Consider the following 24,076-nt stretch of genomic DNA (forward strand, 5'->3'; position numbering starts at 1 on the left):
TTTAAAATATGGATTGATTTATTTTAAATAATTTATTAGTATCGATTGATTTATTTTAAGTAATTTATTAGTATAGATTGATTTATTTTAAAATATGGATTGATTTATTATTGTAGTTGTATGAATTGATTTATTTAAATAATTTATTAGTATGAATTTATTTATTTTAAAATATGAATTGATTTATTTTAAATAATTTATTATGTAGTTGTATAGATTATTTAAATTTCAGTTATTAAAACTAAAATTTTTAAATCTCAGTATTGCAAAACTCTTTTAAGTTTAAAAATAGTTTATTTATATTTAGTTTATTTATTTCAGTTCATTTTAGCAGTCTGCAGACGTTAAAAACAAACATTCTTCTTCTTGCAGACTGTAGACTTTTGGTTCACATCTTCTACTGCAGATGCCTACAGATGTGGTCCGCAAACTACATATCTTTTACCTCTACAAAACAAATATACTACGTAAAATCTTAGCCGTTTGAAGCTACCATATCATTGTATCAATGTTGTGAACAGATAGCTAAATACTCATTTGACTCCAATAAAAAACACTTCATTTAGAATTCTTTTTCTTATACAAATTTGTTTTGAAATAGACAAAAGTAATGCTAAACACAATATATTGAGCAATTATACTTGATCAAGTGATCAAATTATTTATTTTTATTTCTTTATATTTTCTTAAGTCGTGAGTTTTAGACTTACTGATAATATCTTCTTCTTTTTTCTCTAGAATTGCCCTTCCCCTCCTCTCTAAATACGATTAAAATGAATTTAGAATATGTTAAAAAATTATTCTAATATAATTCAATTATCATTTATAAAATTATCTTAATTTTTATTTATTTTTGTGAGTATGGCATTATGTAGCAATAGTAATACTCCTGTTTTTTTGTAAACCATACATTTAGTAATTAAAATTATTATTTTTGTTTTGGTACTCGTAGTTTTTTTCGAAATCATATCTAACGTTTAATTTATATTTCTATTTGGTATTGTATTGTAAAAGTTTATGATGATATTAATATATCACCATAAAATAATATCACATCATATTATATAAAAAAAAATACCACCTTAACAGTTCTATTAATTTTTTAACTGCAAATAAAATCTTAACCAAACATTACATATGATTTAAAAAAATAAAAATAATAACTTAAATACTAAACATGTAATTTATCCCTTATCCCCCACCACCAGCAACAATAATACGATAAAGGGATTTGACACCACGAAAGGTAATGCACCGTTAATAGATAAGAGTTGACGAATTAACCCCCAAGTAAGGAAAGCAAATTAAAATTGGGGATTATGGGGTTCAGAGAGTGGACCCTGCGATTAACCAACTTTTGATCCTTTTTAAGAGAGAAAATAAACTCACCACTTATCTCATGACATTGTGCTGACTGAGCTTCTTCTTCCACCTCCCCCTACCCTCTTACCCAAATCATACATATAATATAACATAATAAAATTCCTCTCCTCTCAAACCCACAAAGCTCTTTATTTCCCTCCATGGCTTCCTCCCTCTTAACGTCCTCCAAGTTCTCAACTTTCCCTTTCCCCTCCCCCAAGTCCTCCCTTTTCCTCCCCCATTCATCCTCCCTCCACTTCCCTCCTCTCAAACCACCCTCTTTCCCTTCATTCCCTTCCAACTCATTCCCCAAATCACTCCTCATATCCTCTTCCTTGAACCCAAATCCTCCCTCTCCCGTCCGCCGCCCCTTTACATCCCCAACCACATTCCCGACCCCAACTACGTCCGCGTCTTCGACACCACCCTCCGCGACGGCGAGCAATCCCCCGGGGCCACTTTGACTTCCAAGGAGAAGCTTGATATTGCTCGCCAACTAGCCAAGCTCGGCGTGGATATAATCGAAGCCGGGTTCCCGGCCGCTTCCAAAGACGATTTCGAAGCTGTTACGGCCATTGCTAAAGAGGTTGGGAATGCGGATGATGAGAATGGGTATGTTCCTGTCATTTGTGGGCTTTCCCGGTGTAATGAGAAGGACATTAAGGCGGCTTGGGAGGCGGTTAAGCATGCGAAAAGGCCCAGGATTCATACCTTTATCGCTACCAGTGGGATCCATTTGGAGTATAAGTTAAGGAAGAGTAAGGAGGAGGTTTTGGATATTGCTAGAAGTATGGTTCGGTATGCTAAGAGTTTGGGTTGTAATGACGTCGAGTTTAGCCCCGAGGACGCCGGCAGGTTTGGATTTTTATCTCCCTTTGTTCTGCTTAATAACATACTGTATAGAAAGCAGATTTACGTACTTTGTTTGCTTAAGAGACTACCATAAACAACAAAAGGCTTAGTTAATTAGTTTTTAGCTAATTAGTTACATCACTTCTATTAATCATTGGTTGTAATATCCGTGTTCGAGCAGCTGCATGTGTGTGCATTGTAAAGGGTTAAAAATGAATTTGAACTTGTAATCACCCTAACTATTAAAAAAAATATCTCGCTGTAAAATAACAGAAAGGACAGCTATTGTGAGGATAGTTTTATTTGATTTAAAATATAAATAAGCAGGTGAAGTTTAGTATGGATAAAGTCAAACTGTGGTTTCTTTTGTGGCATTTTATATTCATATAAATTTTTATATGTTAATAAATGTGTTATCTAGATTGTAAGACATTCGTGTATTTCATGTTTTAGTTATTTTTTTTCTTCATTCTGTAATCGGATTGTGTTTAACATTGCTGGTGGTATTTTGCAGTAGGATCAGTGTATGCATTTGCTATATGCTACTTTTAAAATAAATAAATGAAAAATGGTAGATTTATTTCTTCTCTTTCTTACATGATATTATTGTTTCTTTCTATCCTACCAGATCTGACACAGAATTTTTATATGAGATTTTGGGTGAAGTGATCAAGGCTGGAGCGACAACTCTCAACATACCTGATACTGTTGGCATTACCATGCCTGGAGAGTTTGGGAAATTAATCGCTGATATAAAAGCCAACACCCCTGGAATTGAAAACGTTGTTATTTCAACACACTGCCAAAATGATCTTGGGCTTTCTACTGCAAACACGCTAGCGGTGTGGTGCTACTTTACTTTTTAATCGATACACAGTGAGGTTGGGTTGGATTTACATCTTAGCTACTGTGAATTTAGGGTGTTTGTGCAGGTGCAAGGCAAGTTGAAGTAACAATCAATGGCATTGGAGAGAGGGCTGGAAATGCTTCATTGGAGGAGGTGAGATTTTGCTTTTCGCAATATTATATTGATGGTGTATTTGGGATTTCAGTTATGCAGAAGTGGATAGGGAAAAGCCTGGTTCTCTTTAGCACTATACGGTGTACTTGGACATTTCAGGCAATTAATTCATGATCTTGTGTCTGTACAGCTTAAGACTTTCCTCATCAACTGGTCCGCTTTAGATGGCAACACATCACCCTGAAATTCAGTTAATGAGGGCTGAATTTTCATTTTCATTTGCTTCTGCATATGAGATATGTAAATTATTTTACACTAATCCGTTTAGTTTTTCATTTGCGCGGGGGGTCTTGACAATGAGGCTGCATAACATTTTTTCATTCTAGTTTTGTTGTCTGCCGACTCTGCCCATGTTAAACATTTAAATCCTGCAAACAGTAGGCTTTTAGCTGTCAGTTTCTTTATTCTTGCTTCATGTTGACTTAAGAACAACTATTTTTGGTTGGAAGTGTTTAATTTTTATCCCTAGTTGGAGATTTAATGTAAATTGTAAGATCAACTGTGTTTTGTTTTACTGTTTTGATTGTGACTTTTGTTTGTCCAGGTTGTGATGGCAATAAAATGTCGTGGTGAACATGTGTTAGGAGGTATTTATACAGGAATTAATACTCAACACATTGTGATGGCTAGTAAAATGGTATTCATCTGTGAACTTCAGTTACAATTCATTGACCTTACTTTTTGACTAAAGTAGCTCTGGTATTTATTGTTGACTTAATATGGTTGTTTAGGTCGAGGAGTACACGGGGTTACACGTACAGCCTCATAAGGCTATTGTTGGAGCCAATGCTTTTGCTCACGAAAGTGGTATCCACCAGGTTGGTTTTTCTAATATTTGACTGCATATATGTTGTGAACCTCTGAATGTTTTCTGTCAATGGGAAAATTTTATCTTTATGATGATCTTGTTGATTGATTTGGGAGTATATTTAGCATTGTGGTTAAAAATTAATAGAATGCAGTGACATTTGTTGTGATATTTTTCTTTTGCAAATTTTGCCACTGCAAATACAGCTTTGTTGTTTTATCTTGAGAAAACTAAACTTATTATTCTCTTTTGCCTTCCATTAATAGTTTCATGGAGTTTAGATACATTGAAGAAATTAAAAATGGAATTTGTGCATGTTTTCTTTTATTTAAAATGTTTTGAGGGTTTAGAAGCACTTGCTAGGTAAAGGATGTTAGCTCTGATGCATGTTTGAGCTTGAAGTCTATTTATTGTTTGGTAGATTTTACTCTTTAGGATTTAGTGGGACTAATTTGAGGTTTAAATATAAAACCCTTTTAAAGAACTATAAAGAGCTGTGTTGACTCGAGCTTTTATCTCTGAAGCACTTACCAACAAAACCCTGCAAAGAGCTCCCCATTCCAGCACCAACAGCTTTTGCCAAATACTTTGCCTGCAACATCTCACTTCATTAAGACTCCAATTTTCCCCATATATATATACGGAAGAAAAAAGAGGAAGGAGAGACTACCTCCTGAATTGTCTTCTTCAAATCAAAAGCATCTTTCACCAGATTATCCAAGAACAACCATGTATCCCGAATTCTGCAAGGAAATGATAAGTAGATGATGCTATCCAAACATTGCATCTCTACAAGAAGGTTGTCGACCAAAATTACAAAGGTGTATACACCTAATCCCTAACACCATATTTCTAAGCTAACATGAGTGAAGAGTCAAAACGTAGAGAGAGATCCCGGAATTCTGCAAGGAAATGATAAGTAGATGATATGCTATCCAAACATTGCATCTCTACAAGAAGGTTGTCGACAAAATTACAAAGGTGTATACACCTAATCCCTAACACCATATTTCTAAGCTAACATGAGTGAGAGAGTCAAAAACGTAGAGAGAGAAAGAGTGTTAGGACATTCTTCTGTTGGGGAGAGCTGGACGGTTTTCGTTGATAATCTTAGTAAGAGGATTTCAAGAGGAAAGTTAAGGGAAATTTTCATTATTAGGTCAAGTTGTGAGGATTTCATTCCAAAGTTTACTCTGAAGCCAAGGTATACAAATTCTACCTTTGCGTTTGTTCAATTTGCAAGTGAGGAAGGGAGAAGGAGGGCTATAAAGTCTGTAGATGGAACTTGGATTGACGGGAAAAGGGTTACAGTAGGGATAGAAAAATATCGAAAAAGTCGGGATGGAGAAGCTTATGAAGGTAGGACTGAGAGGATCGGTTCAAAGGCATCAAGGGTGGAGAAAACAAAAGGACTGAATCATGTTGGATCTTTGGGTAATTTGAGGGATAGTAGATCATACAAGGAAGTGGTGGAAACGATTAATGGAAAGGAGAGTGAAAATGTTACTGAGGGAGTTAGAGACAGAACAATGAAGTCTGCAAATGGGTTAAGTTTTGGGAGATGCACATTCCCAAGGAGGATCAGACTGGGTTAAAAGGTCCTTCACAAGGGTAATCAAGCTTCCATTCGAGCAGGATTTGTGCATAAAGCTTTGAAGGAGGTTTAAAATAGCGAGATGGAGTTATGCATGGAATGCCTGTGGCGTTACGTTTAATTCGATTGAAGAGTATTCCGAAGTATGGGCAAAAACAGAGGATATGTTTTACTGGTTTGAATGGATGGCTCCATTGCTGAATGAAGAGGGAGTGCCATTGGCGTTCTGCCTGGTGGAATTAGTGGGGTTGCCGTTATTGTGCTGGAAATGGGAATTTCTGGAGAAACTTGTTCAGAAATGGGGGAAATTCATTTGCATTAAAGAATCCTCAAAAAACAGATCAGACTTATCGTTGGCGAGAGTTTGATTAGGGTGGCGAGTCCAATTGACGTCCCGGAATCAGTCACAGTTGGGTCCTACGGCAGATCACAAAATCAATCAAGGTCATTAGGTTCGATTGATTCAAAATCGGAGTATTTCTCAGGGGAGAAGGCTGGTGAAATTTCAAAATTTGGGAACAGTGATAATGATTTTCCAAGGAAGAGAGAAGCCGCCGACAGTCACTGGAGGAAGTTGACAATCACAAGAAATCTGAAATCTGAGGACTCTAGGCATAAAGTAGATGGGTGCTTGATCAGGGTCAGAGTAGTTGGCTGAAAGAGGGGGGACGAGGAGCAGTTTATTCCAGAAAAGTCAAATACTAATACCTATATTTTTGGTTGTCGATTTTCTTAGAAAAGGAAAATATCTAAAAGGGGATCACGTGGGTCTTGGGTTGAGGGAAGAATGGCCTGATGTTCAAGCCCAGAGGATGAGTTGGAGTTCAATGTCAAATATGAAGGCTTTGTGTCCTTCAGGGCTTGCGTATAATTTAAAGTGGATTGGTGAAGGGTCCAAAGGAAGATTTATTCCCCTTTAAACAAGAATTTGAACAAGCCAAGGATTGAAGTGGAGGATGGGGTGGACTTGGACAAGGTGGTTAAGAATGTGGAGATACAGAGGTGGAAAAGGAAGCTTTACCGGTTGAACCAGCTAGAATTAAGTCGCTGGAAATTTCTAAGGGTTTGTTATCAAATGGTCTAAGGAGCTGGAGTCCTTTGGCTCATTTATCTAGAAGTTTGGCTATTAGAACCGTTCCGGTTGGAAGGAGGAATAGAGGTAATTGTAATAGAGTGTATAGAAGAACAAAAGTAAGAAAGGTTTGGTACAATCCGAGTAGAGAAGAAGGGTTGCTGCATTCAGTTGAGCTGATTGACCAAAATGGAAAAGCATCCAATTATATCGTGAACACTCATTCGGTTCCAATTTTAATGGAGGAAGGTGGTTCTTCTCCAAAAGAAGATGCTGATAAATTCCAGCATTCTGAGAGTGGAGAAGAAGTTCAAGCAGGTTGCTTATCTGGAGCAGGGCAGGGAAACAGAGAAGGAGAAAGAGAAGGAGAGAGAGAAGGATTTTAATAAGGGAAGCATTGGATGTGGTTAGTTCTCCTACGGCCTACTCTCCTTCTTTCTCGTTGTTTTTGGATGAGGCTTTGGCCACGTGGGAAGTTAGTAGGATGTTGGGGATTTCCTTCAAAGAGGGGAAGAAGGCTTTTTTGGAAAAAATAGTAAATCTTGAGGAGGGTTTAGGGGATAGTAGGAATTGCTGAAAGTAGCGGTATGGGATTTGGTGCTACGTGGTTCAAAGGCTGTTGGGTTATTATTGTTTTGTTTTTATGACAGTTATCAATATTATTTCATGGAACATTAGGGGGCTGGGGAAAAAGGAGAAATCCAGAGCAGTGTCCCGTTTGGTGAAAAAGAATAAGCCGTGCATCTTACTCATCCGAGAAACAAAGCTAGCTAATTGTTCTATGGCTCTTAGGAGAAGGATAGGGGGGAGTTTTCTTAAGGGAGGAGTTTTTTCATCAGCTAATGAGACTGCAGGTGGATTGTTGGTACTGTGGAATGAGAATGAATTTGAAGTTTCCGAAACTCATATAAGTGGTAGATTTATAGCTATATTTGGGAAGTTTAAGACTATGGAAGATGAGTGTGTGATTATAAATGTATATGGTCCGTCAATTGAATCAGAAAAGGAAGAATTTTTCAGGGAGTTGGTGGAGTTTGTTTCTGCTCAAACTATTTCAATTTGCATTGGGGGGGTACTTCAATTTGTATCTTGATCCGACTGAGAAGTTGGGAAGGTCTCAAAATTGGCATTCTGTGGATATTCTTAGAAATTTCCTGCAGTTAACGAATCTAATTGATCTTCCTTTGGCGGGCGGAAGTTTTACTTGGTGTAATAACAAAGAAGATAAATATCACTGAAAACCATCCATTAAACCATAATATATAATGTGGAAGGAAATGAGAGAGAGTGTCAGGGAGAAAGTGGGAGAGAGAGAGAGGTTTTCAGTTGGTCAGTTTTCCGGTGAGGAGTGGACGGTTTTCGTTGACAATCTGAGTAAAAGGGTAACTAGGAAAACTCTTAAGGAAATTTTTCATCAACAGGGGAGTGTTGTTCGTGTCTACATTCCGAATAATTCCAACAAGCCGAATTATAGAAATTATACGTTTGCTTTCGTCCAGTTTGCTAATGAGGATGGGTTGTTGAGGGCGATAGCAAAAATTAATGGTATCTGGATTGATGGTAAGAAAATATCAGTAGGAGTTGCTAAGTACCAGAAGAAGAGACTAAAGCAGGCTGTTAGAAGTAACGACAGTAAGGAAGTTGATAAGTGGGAAAAGGATACGCATCGGAGTAGAAGAGCTGGACCAGAATCTTATAGCCGACTGAGAGATGAGAGATCTTACAAGGAGGCGTTAGCGTCTTTGGATGGAAGGAGAGAAGGTCCGGCGTCTAAAGTGATTTGGGAAGGCCATAAAGACAAGGAAGTAGGGTGAGGAATTTGTGGGAAATGCATATTCCCCCAGACGAATATGATTGGGTGAAAAGATCAATAACTGGGATCATTAAATCCCATTTGATCTGGGGACAGTAGTGAAGGGGTTGGCTAGTAAAGGGATCAAGGTCAAGGGAACTAAATGGGGTTATACCTGGAACTCTTGCATTATAACCTTTGGGTCGAAGGAAGAGTTCGAGGAGGCGTGGAAAAACAGAAGGGATGAAGTGTCACTTTGGTTCGACTGGCTTGATCCACTTATGAGTGTAGATGGAGTCCCGATGGCTTTCTGTTCAGTGGAGTTGCATGGAATCCCTTTACTATGTTGTAATGGATCTTTTTTGGAAAAGCTGGTCTCAAGGTGGGGGAAATTGTGTGTATTCATAGTCCACGATCAGAAGAGAGGATTTGGCGGTGGCAAGAGCTTTGTTGAGGGTGGCGAGTCCTTATGATATACAGGATTCTGTTACCTTGGGTGCATATGGGAGATCGTATAAGGTTAAGATTAGTGTGGGATCGGTCAGTTATAAACAGGAGAGTTTTTTTGCAGAAATTCTTCAGGTGGCCGGAGATGGTGTGTCTAGAGTTGATTCTTCATCGGAAGAGAAAGAAGTCCGGAGTTCAGGTGGAGTAGGTAGCCCACAATTGCCAGCTGAGAATTCTAGGGACACAGTAGACAGATGGTTGGTAGGTGATGTCTGCACAACAGTGGCAGGAGGCAGTGGAAGTAAACATTTAATACTGCAGGAAGGAGAAAGTCAACCTAGTGGTGCTAAGGTGTCAGGTTTTTCTGCAGAAGATTTGAATTTAAAGAGGACTATAGGGGCCTTGGTCTAAGGAATGTCTCTATTAATGAATTTGAAGAAGCCCATTTAGAGGGCTCAAGTGAGTCCAATACAATATCTACAGAATAGTACCTTCTGGGCCAGCTGTTAATTTATAAAACTGGGATATGTAACCGTTTGGAGTCTCGGGTGGAATTTGCAGGTTCTCAGCAGCAATCTGATTCAGATAAATAAAGGTGCAGAATTGGGCTAATGTCTCGGCAGACTTAAATCCAAATTTGTTGCCTGCTGGGTCTTCACAATCTAACAGGGAGTATGATTCACCAGCTAATAATCTAATTCCAGGGGGGCATGATGTTAATTAAGTAGGATGGAGGTTCAGGAGAGTTTCAGCATTCTGTTTTGGTAGACTCAAAAATGCAGAATTCGAATACTGATTTGTCAGGTTACAAACATATTTCGATTGAGGGTGGGTTCACGGATAGAGTACAGTCTCAATCTGAAGGGATCTCAAATAAGCCAAATAAGGATCTGTTAGAGGAAGTAGTAGTCTTGGAAAAGGACGATTGTAGGGGGGTTGGAACTGAACTGATTAGGGATAGAGACAGATCGTTGTTCCAGCATAGAAGAACATTTTGGCCCAAAAGTTTGCCCATAGAGAGGAGGAGAATGGCCAGCTATAAAAGACATTATACCAGGTCGAGGGTGAGAATTAACTGGTTTGAGAATAAACACAAAGGTATTCCGGTGAGAAAGGATTTGCAGCCTCCTTCAATAAATATGGAAGGTGGAAGGGAAGTGATTTTAAATGGTGCAGCTGATGATCAGAACCCTTATGTGGCACCAACTAATTGTAATAGTTCTTCGGAGGTCTTGGCAGTAGTTCCTTTCTCTGCTGTAGGGTCAGAAAGGTCTAAAGAAGGGAGAGAAGAGTTTTAACAAGGGAAGCAGTTGATATGGTAATTCTCCTTTAGTTTTTACTCCTCAGTTCTCGAAGGCGGTTGAGGAAGCGATGGTTACATGGGAAGTATGTAAAGTTCTAGGAATTTCTTTCAAAGATGGGAAGAAGGCTTTTTTGGACAAAATTATCAACCTTGAAGAGGGTTCGGCTGAGAGTAGGGAACAGGGGAAGTCAGGGGTTTAGTCTCTATTTCTCTGGAGACTAGCTATAAGGATTTGGTGTAGATCTTCTTGATATGATAAATGTCAACATTATTTCTTGGAATGTAAGGGGTCTTGGAAAAAAGGAAAAGTCAAGAGTGGTAGCTAATTTGGTGAAGAAGAATAAGCCGAACTTGATTCTAATTCAAGAAACAAAACTAGAATCTGTTTCTTGGCTCTTAGAAGAAGGATAGGGGGGAGATTCCTTAGAGGAGGGATTGTTGCGCCAGCAGTGGGATCTGCTGGTGGATTGATGATTATGTGGAATGAAAATGATTTTGAAGTTTCGAACACCCATCTTAATGGCAGATTCATAGCAGTCTTTGGGAAGTTCAGAAATTCAAGTGAAGAGTGTCTGATTATCAATGTATACGGTCCATCAATTGAAGCAGAAAAGGAAGATTTTTTCAGGGAATTGTTGGAGTTTGTTTCGGCTCAAAATATGTTAGTGTGTATTGGGGGAGATTTTAATGTGTATCTTGATCCGGACGAGAAGATGGGAAAATCACAAAACTGGCATTCTATTGATTTATTTAGAAACTTCTTACAGCAATCACATTTAATTGATCTACCGTTGGTGGGAGGAAGGTATACTGGTGCAATAATAGAGAAGACTCGACTTGGGAAAGACTAGACAGGTTCTTAATCTCTGGGACGTTTCTGTCATGTTTTCCAATGTAGTGCAAAGTCTCTTGCCTAAATCCCTATCTGATCATAATCCTGTCTCATTAGAGGACAAAGCTGTTAATTGGGGACCGAAACCATTCAGGTTTTTTAATTATTTACTAGAGGAGGAAGGATTTGAGGAATTGGTTAAATCTTCAATGCTTGCTATGAGGGGGAAAATAATAAAAGGGGTATTTTCAGTATCTTAAAAGGTACTAAAAATTCAATCAGAAATTGGTCCAGCAGTAAATTTACTGGGATCCCTGAGTCGATTTCTGATTTAGAGAGGAAATTAATGAATTGGATCTTAAAGCTCAAGGTGGAATTCTTTCGAAGCAGGAGTGGGATCAGTTGAGGCTGTGTAGGACAAATCAATGGAGGTTGTATAGGACAGAAGAAAGCATCTGGTTTCAGAAGTCAAGGGCAAGATGGATCAGGAGGGGGATAGGAACACAAGGTTTTTCATCTGTCTGCTCTGAACAGAAGCAAAGAAATGAAATCTTAAGCTTGAAGATAAATGGGAGTGTGGTTTCAGATCCTCAACAATTAAAGGTACATATTTCAGAATTTTTCAAGGCAGCCTATAATTCCAATTCAACATTGGAAACGGAGGATTACTACTGGATTTTGCTAAGCTATCAGGGGATCAGTCTAAGAAGCTTGAAGAGCACTTCTTAGAACAGGAAATTTGGCAAGCTATAGTCTCATCAGACAGCTCTAAAGCTCCAGGACCAGATGGTTTCACCATGGGTTTCTTTAAAAACTGCTGGCCGATTTTAAAGGAGCACGTGTTGAAATTTTTTGAAGATTTCTATTTTGGAAGGAAATGGGAGCACGGTATAAACCATGCTTTTATCACACTTATTCCGAAGAAGCTTAATCCGGACAGTGTAGAGGAATTTAGACCAATCAGCCTTGTAGGCAGCTTATACAAGATACTTTCTAAAGTTCTTTCGAAGAGACTGAGTTGTTGTGTTGGTGATATTATTAGTCACTCTCAGTTTGCGTTTATACCAGGGAGACAGTTGCTGGATTGTGCTTTTATAGCAAACGAAGGGATTGATTACTGGAGGAAAAAGGGTTAAAAGGGGTTGCCTTCAAAGTAGATTTTCGTAGGGCTTATGATTCCGTGGAATGGCCAATTTAATTAGAATAATGTCAGAGATGGGTTTTGGTAAGAGATGGTTGTCGTGGATATCTCAGTGTATTTCAACAGCTTCAATCTCAGTTCTCGTAAACGGGTCTCCATCGGAAGAGTTCCACATGGCCAAAGGACTTAGGCAAGGGTGCAGTTTATCTCCGCTACTGTTTAACATTGTAGGTGAGCTGCTTAATTTGATGATATCTAAAGCAGTGGACAGGGGTCTGTTTCAAGGCTTGTTATTGGGGAATCTGAAAATTCTGTTCGATTGACACATCTACAATTTGCAGATGACTTGATCATCTTCTGTCAAGCATCTCTCTCCCAGATTAAAAATGTCAAGAGAGTATTGAGGATTTTTAGTGTTATGACAGGGTTGCATCTTAATCTAGCTAAGAGTAAGCTATTTGGTATAATGTGGAAGAGGAAGTTTTATCAGAATGGGCATCTTCGGTGGGCTGCTCTATTGATTCTCTTCCAACAGATTACTTGGGACTTCCTCTAGGTGCTAAGAAAAACTCAGAAGCCTTATGGGATCCAGTTTTCAAGAATTTTAGTTCCAAACTAGCGGCTGGAAAGCTAATTGTCTCTCATTGGCGGGCAGGACAGTTTTATTAAAGTCGGTGTTAACATCCCTACCAATATTCTTCTTATCTCTTTTTAGAATGCCTTGTAAAATTGGTAAGAAGCTTAATTCTTTAATGGCCAGTTTCCTATGGGGGGATAATGAGGACAAAAGGAAGATACACTGGGTTAATTGGAAATCAGTCTGCACGCCTCTAAATTGTGGTGGCCTTGGTGTTCTTGATGTGAACATATCTAATCGGGCTCTTTTGGGAAAATGGGTGTGGAAGTTCGCCAATGAAAAAATACTTTGTGGAAAGTGTGTTATGTTGCAGGCACAAGGTAAGTAGTAATTCCATGTCTATTTGTAAGGTTTTTTCGCCCAAATCTTCTTGGATTTGGAGAGGGATTGCCAACAATTTCTTGAAGAACGACTCGGAGGGTGAACGTATCAGATCTAACTCCAAGTTGAAACTGGGAAATGGAAAGTCTATTGCATTTTGGACGGATTCATGGGCTGATGAGTCTCCTTTAAAATATCTTTTCCCTAGAATGTATGCGTTGTCAACAAATAAATGGGGTATGGTCGCTGAGTTTGGAAGTTCAGATTCGAACGGTTGGGTGTGGAACATCGATACCAGAAGGAATTTGTGTGACTGGGAGTTGGATCAGTGGCTGGATTTAATGACAAAACTGAAGGACTTTAAACTGACTGATTCAGTTGAAGACTTTCTTTCTTGGTCTGCAAGTGGGATGGACTGTTTTCAGTGAAATCTTGTAGAAAGGAACTCGGCAAGGTGTCTGGGAGTCCGATTTATGGGTAAAAGGGGTGTGGCAGGGTTTATCTCCTCCTCGTGTTGAAGTCTTCCTGTGGCAGCTAGCTCATCAGAAAGTGGCAGTGAGAGAGGAGTTGGTGAAAAGAGGTTTGCAGCTAGGGGATGAAATTTTATGTCCGTTTTGTAAAAAACAGGTGGAATCAGTTCAGCATTTATTTATTTCATGTGATGTTGTTTGGGAACTTTGGAACAAGATAGCAAGCTATTGGAAATAGCCTTAGTCCTTCCAAAGGATCCACCTTCTTTGCTATGTTCTTGGGGTGAGCTGAGGGGAAATCGTTGATTTGGAAATTTATCCCGGGAGTAGTATTTTGGTCGATATGGAAAGCTAGGAATGCAATGGTGTTCGATGGTTCCCCCTTGGATAGGATGTCTCTGTTTTTATTGCTAGATTCAGGTTATCTAAATGGTTTCTAGCCAAGTATCCTAAGTGTCCTATTCAGGAGGATGTGCTGATTGGTGATCCATCTCTTGCAGATGGTATTAAAGCTCTCAACATTTACAATTTTCAGGTTTCTCGCTGGATTCCACCCCCTATGGATTTTTTGAAGATGAATGTCGATGGAGCTGTTAGACTTGATGGCTCAAATGGAGGTATAGGAGGTATTTTGAGAGATTGGAATAGCAACTCCCTTCTGACTTTTTCAGAAAAGTAGGTCAGGGTCCCCCGCCGGTTGCTGAGTTAAAGGCTATTAAGAGAGGCATTGAATCTATATGTCTTCTTGTTGGGTTAAGGTTGGAAGGTTGATTGTGGAAAGTGACTGTAAGTCGGCTGTGGAATGGGTCCATACACCAGCTATGGCCCCAGTTTTTATCCTCCCATTAGTTAAAGAGATTTCATCTTTTATCACGGACAGGGTGCACTCTATTAGACTGATTCCAAGGGTGTGTAATGGGGAGGCTGATAGTTTAGCAAAGATGGGAATTGGTTGATGTTTAGTCGTTTCCAGTGCGTTTTATCGTTTGAGTTTAGGTTTTCGGTTATGTTGAGTAGCTTAGTCTGTTGTGTTTTTTCAGTATGGTGTCTACGTTAAATCTTATGTAATTTCGGAGGAGTAATAAAGTTTCTAAGGCACTCTTTTCCTCCTTCTTTGATCAAGAAGGAGGTTTTTAAGGAGGCCTGTCATTCTTATCAAAAAAAAAAAATAACAAAGAAGATTCAACTTGGGTCAGACTGGATAGCTTCTTAATTTCTGGGAATTTTCTTACCAGTTTTCCGAGGGTAGTGCAAAGACTATTACCTAAGTCTCTATCTGATCACAATCCAGTTTCTTTGGAGGAATCATCTGTTGAGTGGGGCCCTAAACCTTTTAAATTTTATAATTATCTATTAGAGGAAGAAGGTTTTGAGGACTTGGTTAAATCAACCATAGATGGCCTGAGGGAGAGGAACAAAAGAAGTGGCATCTTCAGTATTCTACAGGGAACTAAAAATTCAATTAGAATCTGGTCAAGCAGGAAATTTAATGGGATTTCCGAGTCGATTGAAGATTCCGAAAGGAAAATAAATGAGTTGGAATTTAAGGCGCAAGGTAGAAGCCTCTCTACTCAGGAATGGGAACAGGTCAAGCAGCTTAGAACATATCTCTGGAGGTTATACATGATTGAGGAAAGTATTTGGTTTCAAAGAGCTAGAACAAGATGGATTAAAGATGGGGATAGAACACAAGATTTTTCACTTGTATGCTCTAAATAGAAGTAGAAGAAATGCCATTACTAGCTTGAAGATCAATGGAAGTGTTGTTTCAGATCCTATCTTGATTAAGACTCATATTTCAGAGTTTTTCAAGACCGAGTATAATTCAATTTTGACCATGGAAGTGGAGGACTTACTTTTGGACTTTACAAAACTGTCACGGGATCAAACATCTAAGTTAGAGGAGCAATTTTCAGAACAGGAGATTTGGCAAGCAGTTGCTACTTCGGACAGCTCTAAATCTCCAGGACCAGACAATGGGTTTTTTCAAGAAATGCTGGCCTGCATTAAAGGAGCATGTGTTGAAATTTTTTAAAGATTTATATATTGGAAGGAAGTGGGAGCATGGGGTAAATCACGCTTTTATTACTCTAATTCCGAAGAAATTAAATCCGGAAAATATAGAAGACTTTAAACCAATTAGCCTTGTGGGCAGTTTGTACCTCTGTTTGAAAACCGGACCGGACCAGCCGGTTCAACCGGGAACCGTTGCTTAGTCCGGTTCAATCTAAACCGGTTAAACCGCTATTAGTGAACCGGCCAGAACCGCTGAACCATTCGAACCGGACCGGTTGAAAACCGGAAAAAACCGGGAAAATCCGAGATTTTTGTTTTTTTTTTAAAAAAATTAAACCAAACAACGTCGTTTGTTAAACGAGCCAAGTCGAACTCGAGTATTGCTGAGCTCGACTTGAACTTGAAACTTTAAAGTAAGCTCAACTCAACTCAAACTCACAAGCTAAAAATTATCAAGTTCAACTCAAACTCGAAATATAATATTGAAACTTGAACTCAAAAAAAAAAAATTGAAGCTCGATTGAAGCCTAAAATTCGAGCTTGATTGAAGTGAAAGAATAGTTCACTCAATGCTCACCAAAAGGTTCCATGATTTTGAATGCCAAATTACCTCTATTATTTATAGAAGTTAGTTGTGATGCGCTTCTATGTTTCTTAGCAATGTGAGATTGTTTTGTTCTCATATTTTTACTCTTTAGACTTTTGGGATGCTCTTCTATGTTTCTTAGCCATGTGGGATTGTTTTTTAAAAAAAAATTAAACCAAACAATATCATTTTGTTATGATTTTTTTAACCCCAAATTTATTTTTTAATTATAGTTATATAATTATATTTATTATTTAATATGTTTCACCTTAAATATTATGTTGTAGTTAATTTGAATCATTTTGTTTCACTTGATTTTATGGTTTTTAACTTATATATATTATGATTTGCTTTGAATATGACTTGTGATATAAAAAATTATTTTTTATTAAATATTTTTGGTATTTTTATTTAATTTTTTAAATAATTATGACGTCGTCCGGTTATTCCGACCGGTCGGACATGTTCGACCGGTTGAACCAATGAACCGGTAGCATGACCGGTTCGCTAACCGGTCCGGTTCTGAAAACCATGGTTTGTACAAGATTCTATCAAAAGTCTTATCTAAGAAACTAAGCTGCTGTGTTAGTGATGTCATTAGTCCTTCCCAGTTCGCTTTTATACCAGGGAGACAGCTGTTGGATTGTGCCTTTATTGCTAATGAAGGGATCGATTATTGGAGAAAACAAGGGCTACAAGGGGTGGTTCTAAAAGTTGACTTTCGGAGAGCCTACTTTTCTGTTGAATGGCCTATTCTACTCAGAGCAATGAAGGAGATGGGATTTGGTATGAAATGGTGCTCATGGATCTCACAGTGTCTTTCCTCGGCTTTTATTTCGATTCTTGTAAATGGCTCCCCTTCGGATGAGTTTTCTATGGCTAAAGGGCTTAAACAAGAATGTAGTCTCTCGTCGCTTTTATTTAATATAGTAGGGGAGCTGCTGCATTTGATGCTTTCTAAAGCAGTGGATAAAGGTCTGTTCCAAGGCTTTATTATTGGGAATTCTGAAAATTCATTTCGGCTATCACATCTTCAGTTTGCTGACGATCTCATCATTTTTTGTCAAGCTTCACTTACCCAGATTAAAAACGTTAAAAGAATTTTGAGGATTTTCAGTATAATGGCGGGGTTGCATTTAAATTTAGCGAAGAGTAAACTTTTTGGGATTAACGTTGATGAGGAAATCCTATCTGATTGGGCGTTGGAAGTGGGCTATTCAGTTGATCGTTTTCCAACAAAATATTTGGGACTCCCCATCGGTGCTAGGAAGAATTCGGAAGCTTTATGGGAGCCAATCGTTAAAAAATTTAATTCTAAACTAGTCGGGTGGAAAGCTTCTTCTCTTTCTTTGGCTGGTAGGACAGTTCTATTGAAATCTGTGTTATCTTCCCTACCCATATTCTTCTTATCGTTTTTTAAAATGCCTTGCAAAGTAGGCAAGAAGTTAAATTCTTTAATGGCTAAATTTTATGGGGTGACAGCGAGGATAAGAGGAAGATTCACTGGGTTAATTGGAGTTCAGTTTGAAAACCTATGAGCAGTGGTGGCCTTGGAGTTCTTGATTTGAATCTTACGAATCGAGCTCTATTGGGGAAATAGGTGTGGAAGTTCGCAAATGAAAAGAATTTCGTATGGAAAAGAATGATATGTAGCAAGCACAAGATCAGTTGCAACTCGATGTCTATCAGCAAGATTATTTCACCTAGATCCTCTTAGATTTTGAGAAGTATTGGCAATAATTTTTGGAAGAATGATTCGGTGGGTTTATGTCTTAGATCAAATTCGAAGCTGCAAGTTGGTAATGGAATGTCTATTTTATTTTGGATTGATTCGTGGATAGATGAGGTTCCTCTAAAATATCTTTTCCCTAGAATCTATGCATTATCTCCTAACAAATGGGGCAAGGTTGTTGAATTTGGCAGTCATGAATCAAACTGTTGGGTGTGGAATGTTTGCACGAGGAGGAATTTGTCTGACTGGGAGTTAGATCAATGGATGGATTTGATGTTGAAATTGAAGGATATAAAAATTTCAGATTCTGTAGAGGATAGACTTTCGTGGTCAGCTAGTGGGGATGGATTATTTTCGGTCAAATCTTGCAGGAATGTGCTCGGGTTGGAAGTTGGGAACAAGGATCTGTGGTCAAAGGGGGTGTGGTTGGGACTGTCCCCACCAAGGGTTGAAGCCTTTCTTTGGCAGTTAGCCCATCAGAAAGTGGCAGTAAAAGTGGAGTTGGTTAACAGAGGAATGTCCTTAGGGGAAGATATCCTTTGCCCATTTTGTAAGAAGCATGAGGAATCAGTGCAGCATTTGTTTATTACGTGTAATGTAGTTTGGGAATTATGGAATAAGGTAATAAGCTTTTGGGATTTATCTGTAGTTTTACCTAAGGACTCTCCTTCTTTACTTATCTCGTGAGGGAATTTGAGGGTGAATTCATTGATTTGGAAGTTTATCCCGGGATTCATTTTTTGGTCTATTTGGAAAGCAAGGAATGAGATTGTGTTTCAAGGATTATCTCTTGATAGGATTTCTCTGTTTTTCATTGTAAGATTTAGGCTATCTAAGTGGTTTAAAGCCAAGTATCCTAAAATTCCAGTACAGGAGGATTTGCTCATTGGGGATCCTTCACTTGCAGATGGAACTTCGGTTTCTGAATTAAAGGATTGCTCTGTGCTTTGCTGGCTACCCCCTGTTGATTTTTTGAAGATGAACGTCGATGGAGTTGTAAGGTTAAGTGACTCGGTTGGTGGTATCCTTAGGGATTGGAATAGTTGCACTCTGTTGACTTTTTCAGAGAATATCGGTCAAGGTTCCCCACCAGTTGCTGAGTTAAAGGCTATTAAAAGAGGCATTGAAATCTTTTTGGCATCACGATGGTTTTCTGTCACTAGGCTGATTGTTGAGAGTGATTGCAAGTCAGCAGTGGAGTGGGTTCACTTTCCGGCATTGGCACCTGTTTTCTTATTGCCTCTAGTTAAAGAAATTCTATCACTCTTCTCTGGAAAGGTGTTGTTAATTAGGTTGATTCCAATGGCTTGTAATGGGGAGGCATATAGTTTAGCAAAGATGGGGATTGGTTTATTGTAAGACTATAGATACTTGTTATTTTCCTTCCCTGTCAGTAGGTTTCTCAAGTAGGTGGAGTTATTAAGTTTTATGTCATGATTTCTGGTGTAATTGTTAAGTTTTATGTAATTTTGGTTCAACAATAAAACGAGGCACTCTTTTCCTCCCTCCAATAGTGGATCCTTTCTGTTGGGAAAGGGCTATCTATGAGGGAGGTTTTTAATGAGGCCTTCTATTCCTATCAAAAAATAAATAAAACCCTTTTAAAAAAACCATTCTTACAAGCTCGGAGATTGATCCAGATTACCAAAACCCCTGTTCAACCAGATTGTTTACAATTCAAGTTGCTAATTGCAGATGATAATATAAAGTAATGAATGTATAATGATATTTATACATGTTTGAGGTCCCGACTAGATGGTTAGATTCTGTAGTCTATCCATTATTTGGCCCTTAGCAGCATGTTTATTTGATCTGTCAATTTCCTTTCTTTGGTTACTCTTTCTCCAATTATGCTTTTGTGTATGCAAATATATGTATGTTGTTGACCGTAAATGACTATTCCATCTCATGTTATTATTTGGCGAGTGAAACAATGATAACAAGAGAAAGTATTACACAATTATTTTCTAGAATAATTCTGGGTGCAATGTCTTTAGAAAATATGATGCTACTATAAATTGAACCACAGTTTTATTATTATAGTCAAGGTTATCATTAGAATGTGATGATACCATTTATGCTAACATGACAATTTAAAATGCGAGCCCTCATTGTTTATTGTTAGACCAACAATTGATGCTGTAGAAATGTCACAATTTCTCCTTGCTAACTCTTTTATAAGGAACACTACTTGTATGCTTTTTAAGTTTACTTGAATGTGTTTTACTAGTTGCCCATCTGTTTCTTTTGTGTTTCTTTATTTTTCCCATTAAGTGAATACTAAAAAATTAGTTTGTAATAATTTAAATATGATAAGCTACATCGGTGATTTCTTCTACAAATCAGGCTTGCCGAGTGAAATTGTTGACAGTTAGTGAAGGTGTAGTGTAGTTAAGATCCAATTCAATGAAGCTCACTTTTAATCCCAAACTAATTGTGCTCGATTACAAGAATCTTTTTTTGTCATTCAGTTTGGTGAAGGACTATCCTCTGAAAGATCTGAAGAGGGCAAAAAAATTCTTTCTTTGTTTTGTAGGATGGAATGCTTAAGCACAAAAGTACTTATGAAATTATTTCTCCTGAAGATATCGGGCTTGAAAGGTCCAATGAAGCTGGTATTGTCCTTGGAAAACTTAGGTAGGTATTTCAGCTTTCAAAAAACTTTCCTCAATGGTAATTTTTTTTTACTTCTAGATGGTGTTTAAAATGATGTAGATGGATCATGGTGATAGTTTTAGTGCAGCAAATGCTATAAGTGGCTTTCAAGTTGCTTTTCAATGTTGGATGCAATGTTGCAACACATCTAACAAAAATAGCTGAGGATTTAACATAACATACCTATATATTTTTGTCACTGGTACTCAGAATATTATATTTGGTTTTTTATCGAATCTTATATCTAGTCTCGATGAGTACTTTTTAACTTCATTTGAGGATGGTTGAATCGCTTCTATGGTTTGGATTGATCTTATAATAGGATTTTCCTTGGCCTTTTCATGTTCATATGAAAAAAGTGATTAGTTGCTTATATCAAGGTAATCAATGTGTTTATTTATATCACCTGAGTTGCTAGGCACAAAATGTTTCCCGGCCAAATAAAATAGGGTACATTTTTTAGCATATTTGATAAATATAATGAACTCTACTTAATATTCTTGAATAGCTTGGTAAGTTATCAGAAATATTTTGAAGCACAAAGGGTCACTCCAATTGTTAGATTTCAGGGAAGTTTCTGTGCAACTTGAATATAGACTTCTTTCTCGTCTCACTAAATAAATAATTAGCAACTTTTGCAAGATTGATTCCATCTTCTGTTATTTGGCTGCTACTAAAATTTATGCATTTATGATATTTTCACGTTCATGTAGTTGGTATTTCCCTATTCTCTTTTTATTATTACGATTTCGTTTGTTACAAAACTTATGATTCTTCTCTTAATTCTTTTTCTTTTTATATTCATTGGTAAAGTGGACGTCATGCTTTGAGAGACAGATTGAAAGAGGTATGCTGCTATTTGGCATGTGTAAAATTGATGAATTACCTCTCTTTGCTTCATCTAAGCGTCTAGGTCTTGCTGTTTACCTCAGCTTGGTTATGAGCTTGACGATGAACAGCTTGGCAACATATTCTGGCGCTTCAAAGCAGTAGCTGAACAAAAGAAGGTGAATGAGATTCTTTATTGGTCTCCTGGATTTCTTTTCTTCTGACATCGTCATTTCAGTCTACTATATATATATATATATAATATTTCAAATTGAAAGAGTTGTGTTTTAAAATTAAGCTGTCTTCAACTTTGGAATTTCTGTTTCTAATGATATCTACTAAGAAAATGAAAATTGAGGAAAGGTACGTAGAGAACGATTCTGCATAAAAAATTCCCTTGGGAAGCCGACATATTATTTTGGATTATATTTTTGAACAGTTTTTCTAGTTCATATCTTTTTAATCATTTTTAAAAACTGGTTTTCTAGTCTTAGGAGCTAAACTATTTGTTTGTATGGGAAGAAGAAAAAAATGAGATACAATACTGAGACAGGAAATAAATAATGCTTTTATTGGTATTTTTTTTCCTTTTCCTTTTCCCTATTTACTATATACCAGTAGATTCATAAGCTTCATTTTGATGTTGAATGTACTTTTAAAGCAAAAATCACCTATCTTTCTTGATCCATTATGGAATTATGACATGGTTTTGGCTGAGTGATGGCTTAGCAAATAGTTAATGATGAATGTTGGTCGAATAGTGTTCATGTAATCGAAAATATATTTTCAAGATCATATGGTGATTATGAAAAGGCAGTGGAAAGTAATGAAAGCTTGTATCGATTGGCTTTTGAAGTTGCCGTACTTCATGGTATTTTTAGTTCTATTTGGAAATTCAGATTATTTTAATTGACTTGGATTGTTTGTATTATATCTTGATCTTAAAAGGCACATTAACTGTTGTTCTAAAGAAGGGTATATAAATGCATGATTTCTTTTGTTTGTTTACGATAATGTGGTCTATACTTATTTTGTTTGCTGGTGTTCCAGAGAGTCACCGATGCCGATCTAATAGCATTGGTTTCAGATGAAGTTTTTCAACCGGAAGTTGTTTGGAAGCTTGATGATTTGCAGGTAACTAGAAATAGTTTTGAACCATAGTTATATGAATGTGACATGGGGTGTGCGACAGATATTTCATGGTATAGTTGTCGTACGTTTCATTAGTTTGTTATTATGGATTGCAATATTATACAAGAGGTTGTGTTGCTTTAAACTATATATATTATGCTTTTGCTTTAATTTGAATAGTAGATAATAAGTGATACTTTACTATGTTGATCATCTGATTTGAATTGTATATAAATGGAAAACATCAAATGCAGGTTACTTGTGGAACTCTTGGCCTTTCTACTGCCACGGTTAAACTCATTGATGCTGCTGGGGTGGAGCATGTTGCGTGCTCAGTTGGAACCGGGCCAGTAGATTCAGCTTATAAAGCTATTGATCTCATTACAAAGGTTTGATACCGAAGATCACAAGTTTCCCTTTATTTACTAGAATTTTCTTTTGGGGATCAGTCAGATATGGTGCATGATTCCTTATCAGGGTTATTAAGAGTTTGTCCATGAGTTCTTGATTTTATTATATTGAAGGTTAATTCGGCGATTATTCTTCAATATAGGGTTTCATTGGCTCTAACTACAGTGTTTAGTTCATAATTTTCAGTTTGAATATTAAACTTAAGTTAGTTTTTCACCATTTTAGTAAACCTTCTTCTTTCCCTTTCTCCCACAATTTTATCGTTTTAGTCCTACGCCTCTGATTTCTCTGTTTTCCTGTTTATTCACTCAATACTTATCTTCCCAAACGTCTTTTGAGACACAAAAATAGGGCTTCTAAGTTGTAACCATATATCTTCTTGAAAATATTTTAATAACTTTGATTTAGAATTTAGGTTTTCCAAATTGAATATCTTCCGTTCTTCTCTTTGTACCATGTTCCTCTTCCTCCGAAGCTTAGTTTAATTGGTTCATACAGCCACTAGTAAGGGATGGCTTGTATGCAACGGTTTCCTGTGTTCATAATGGTGTTCTGTGGCATCTTCTATATAAGGAGGATTCAAATTGATGTCAATAGTTAATAGTTCTGCGTTCTTCGTGTTTGAATACTGTCTCTACATATTTTTGCTAAGGTTTGTGGGCACACTTCATTTTGCAGGAACCAATAACACTACTCGAGTACTCCATGAATGCTGTTACAGAAGGCATTGATGCAATCGCCACCACTCGTGTTCTAATTCGTACCGAGAATAGTCATGTTTTAACTCATGCTTTGACGGGTGAAACTGTTCATCGAACATTTAGGTATGGTTCTTCTCACTCTTGTTTCCATTTGACATTTTTACTACTTCCACAGTCTGAAATTCAGTGCATAAAATTGATGTTTCGTGGCAGTGGAACCGGGCAGGAATGGATATCGTTGTTTCGAGTGTGAAGGCTTATATTGGTGCATTAAATAAGATGTTGGGTTTCAAGGAGCATGGTCAGACAAAAGGTTCTGTAGAACAAACTCTGGTTTCTGCTTAGGTCGTTGTAATCGATACAT

General features: G+C 37.5%; 1 pseudogene; it reads left to right on the forward strand.

The window, feature by feature from the left end:
• Positions 1 to 1,502: 1,502 nt before the first annotated feature.
• Positions 1,503 to 24,076, forward strand: LOC120139648 (annotated as a pseudogene).

This window comes from Hibiscus syriacus, unplaced genomic scaffold, assembly GCF_006381635.1.
Source record: "Hibiscus syriacus cultivar Baekdansim isolate YM2019G1 unplaced genomic scaffold, ASM638163v2 tig00110764_pilon, whole genome shotgun sequence".
Lineage (NCBI taxonomy): Eukaryota > Viridiplantae > Streptophyta > Magnoliopsida > Malvales > Malvaceae > Hibiscus > Hibiscus syriacus.